Raw genomic sequence first — 4,142 nt, forward strand, 5'->3', positions numbered from 1 at the left:
TCCACAGAGCACACAGGGAATTCCCTCGTCCTTGTATCTAGATGCACATTCTGCATGTCTTATTAAGGACTCGAGTTCTGCTATTTGGTGTAAAGCTATCCACTGCGGGAGGGGTAGCCGGACCCTCCCCCACTTTCTATGCTGCTTAATGATTATACACAGACAAGACACACAGGACAGAAAAACATAGACCCTTCGTCCGTCTCCGGCCGCTCTCCTCGCGGAGACACGGAACCGCGGATTAGGACTCCACACTCGCTTCGGAGCTATGCTACGTCTCAATCACACACAAACACTTACACACGGGATCCCACACACTCACACTGTGGTTCCGCTTACCCTTCTCCCGCTTCTACTATGGTAGCAGGTCCGTCCTGGCTCCCAGAATTTGAGATGCAGCGGAGACCTGGTGGATTCGCCTACCCTTCACCTGCTTCCCTTAGCAGGTCCGTCCTGGCTCCCAAAACTTGGGATGCAGTGAAAACCCGGACTCGCCCGATCCGCTCTCAGGATCGCTAGCAGCCGCTCTATCGGTCGACGAGCCCCTTGCTTGCAAGCTCTACCTGCCAAGGGGAACTTTGCTGTGCGCCAGACATCTCTGCACGCCTTACCAGCAGCCCTGGGCCACGCGTACGACTTATAGGCCACCAAATTACGACCTATAGGCCCCAAAATTACAGATTCTAAGCATACCATTTTCCGCAGCCTGCACAGGTTGTTGTCTGTCTCCGCAGTGAGCGTGCAAGAAGCGGAGCTCCTCCAGGCAAGTGGCCTGGGGCGCCTAGGATATCCGCCCCTCAGCCGATCCTGCAGTCGAACAGACGATCTCCTGGCTGGCTCGCCAAATTGATACGCGGATTGACTCCACAACTCGTTAAAGTTGTAAAGTAGGTTTGCTTTTATTCAGCGCTGAGGTGCATGGGGATAGCTCCTCCAAAGTATGCACACATCAGTGTCGTTTTCCTCTACATTTATTCTCTAAAGTTACACGCCTATACATATTCATGACCTATCCCCGCTTCGTATTATAATGAGCTAAAAGGGCCTTTGCGCGTGCGCAGTGCCCCCCCGTGGTCATGGGCGAGTGTCTCAGGATGAAGTAGATGAGTCCTCCTCTTGTGAGTAGGGGTCTTCGAGATGAAGTAAATGAGTCTTCTTAAACTTTTCACGTTTTAGTCTTTCACGCATGCGCCTTAGGGTTTGGTCGGTGTCCAAGCCATGAACCTGACTCTCACTGGAACCGGGCATCTGCTTCTTCCCTTATCAGTGGTTAGTGTCTTGGTACTGCTTGGTAGGCATGATAGGTATTTACAACAGGCAATACTTTTGTTTAAGCAAGCGAAATTCCTTTAACCCCCTTGTACAACTCCCCTGTACAACCCCTCTGTACTACCTCCCTGTACATTAGTTGGACTCCCCTGTACTACCTTGGCTAAGACCCCCTGCATCATTAGCAGGAGTTTTGCTGTTTCCCAGCCAGTACCGCTACACTCAGTGCTGTGGACCACTGAGAATGAGGAGTGCGATTAGTGCCATTATTCCCAGAGGGAAGTGACCCACAGGATCCTGGGCATGCAGCGGCCACTGCCACCTCACTGGGACAAAGGCACTCACCAGGCATCTCACTGGGACATGGGCACCCCCCTGGGAAGCTCAGCAGGACATGGGCATGGGCACCTTGCTTGATGAGGGGCTCTCCTCCTGGATTATGAGAGCCTTTGCAGCATCTCACAGCCACGGATGCCTGTTCTCTCCCACGCCAGCTCTCCCACTAGTCCCGCAGCGCACGTTGCGCAAGCTTGCATGCAGCAGCCTGGCTCGCACCACTGCCCTTCATGTTGCTGCTTCCCTGGACCCCCTCGGTAGAGCAGGGACACGAGCTACAGGGACAATAAAATTTATTGATGTGAAAAGTGCTAGAAGCCTGAGAAAGTAGGCTGCTCCTAGCAAGAGCTTTTGCTGAGTTTCCCAGGTGTCTCTGCTGCATGGGCATTGTCATTGTCTGGCTGTCCCCTGCGGAGGGGTGGCTGGGGCCGCCCCGCAGTCTCCTCACGGGGACTTCCCGCACACCTGCCCGTGAAGTTTCAACTTAGACGGAGCTTGAAGTGTTCAACGTGGCGCCAAAAGGGTTTGGGAGCAGGGGCGGGGGAGGTCGTGCTGCGAGGCAGCGTGAACCAGAGGGAGCTCCAAAGCGGCTGCCGCCGGCACGCGCATCGGGGAACTGTCCCTCCCCAGCAGGCGGCGCGGTGGCTGGCCGTGGAGGGGCTGAGGGAGCAGTAAGCGGCGAAGCGAAGTCACTGGTGCGTGGATGAATTTACTGCATCTGGAGGTGCTATCGTCCTACTTCCTAACACCTGCTCTTGTCCTCGTGTGATGTTTGCCGTCACACTACCTCTGGAGGTCGATTAGTCTGTAACTACTCCTGGAGGGAAACGGCCTGTGGTAGCCTGGCATGTATCGTTTGCTGCCGCCTCACCGGTACATGGGCTTGTATTTATAACCTCCAGGGTGTGGGTGCGTCTCTGGGGCATCGGTTACTCGGCGCGATAGGGATAGCCACCTGGGCCCTCTGCACAGTCGGTGCCGCATGACGCCGGCAGGCACACCCTGCCGCCACGGACACACCGGCTAGCACGGACCCTGCCGACACAGGACCAGCTCTGGCGGAAATCGCATCCAGTGACTGGCTGAGCCAGACCCCGCCTTTACGGGGCCGACGCCGGGGCGCGGGCCGGGGCAGCAGCCGCTGCCGCGGGTGGGGACGGAAGGGGCGGGCACCGCCCGTCGCGCGGCAGCAGCGGTTGGCGGGGCCGTCGCGCGTGGTCCGATCATTTCCTGCCGGTGGGTGAGGGGCCCGCTGGGTGCGCTGTGTTCGGCGCGGCTGTTGCGGGGCTGTGGGCCGGCGGTGGATCCCGCGCCCAGCGTGAGTGAGCGCGGCTCGGGCCGTCCGGCAGTGTTGAGCTGGGGGCTGCTTCTCGCTGCAGCCCGCGGCTGCTGAGGGCCTCTTTGCTGCCGCTGTGCGGTGCCGGGCGCGCTGCCTTCTCCTGGTGCTGTTGGCGTGGCGGGGCAAGGCTGGCAGCGGTGTGTGTCGCGCTGTCTCGGCAGGCCGCCGTTGCAGCGCGACCTGGGCCATTCGTTCCCGGGCCGGTGAGGAAGCGGCGGCCTGGAGGAGCGCTGCCGCCTTCTCGGCTCGGGTCGGCTTCTTCTGAAGGGCTGGGGTCCGCGCCCCTGCCCGCCGCTTGCTGTCATTTGCCGGCTTGACCTGTCGCAGCGAGCTGTTGCCGTGAGGTCTGCGGGGGAAGGGGCAGGAGGGAGGAGCAGCCGCACGTCCCGGGAAACCTAGTTGCGCCTGCGGGCGATCGAAAGCCGGGGCTACGCGTTACTGAGGAGGTTCTCATTTCGTCTGGTTGCTGCCCCGCGGAGAGCACTAAATCGAGAATTCCGGACTAAAACGTGTTTGGTTTTTTTTTTTTTTTTTTTTTTTTCTTCTCTCTCGTGACTTTTAATGTGTGTTTTAAGGAGTTTAAATTTGATGCACTCGGGTCTAAGAATAGCATCGTCCGCGCTTCCTAGCATGTGCAGAATGCTCTGAACAGCCTTTGAATATGTTACAGCACGCGGGCAGTTGTGGAGATGCTACTTTGCAGTGGGGCAGCGATGTTCCCTGTTGGTGCATGCAGTGAGGCTCGCTTTTCCGGGAAGCCCCTCGATGCTGGCGAGAGGAGGTGTAGCAGAGTCTGGTCGAAGTGAGGTCGAGCAGTCATTGTTTGGATTTATAATGGGTATGCAGTGCCCTAACCAGGAGAAATTGGCTGGCTTTATTTGCAGGAAACGATGAACCTGAGTAATTTTCAACTGTGGAAGATAGCAAGTCTGAACTCATTCTTCGTTAACTGGCAAACTGCTGTATTTGTGTTTCTGTGATAATGTACCTACAGAATGCTGCATATAAAATAGTGTGCTTCTTCATGTAGCCAAATATTTATTTTGTAGTTAAATTGTGCCAAAAAAAAATTTGTTACTGTTGGATGCAGGGCTCCAATGAGACAATTTCAATCTTCCAAAAATTATTTTATTCTTCCAGAATTTAAGTTTTTCTATTTGAATTGTTACTTCTGTTTATTGTCAGAGTTATTCAGTTT

The sequence above is a fragment of the Psittacula echo genome (assembly GCF_963264785.1).
Source record: "Psittacula echo genome assembly, chromosome: 7".
NCBI classification, from domain to species: Eukaryota; Metazoa; Chordata; class Aves; order Psittaciformes; family Psittacidae; genus Psittacula; species Psittacula echo.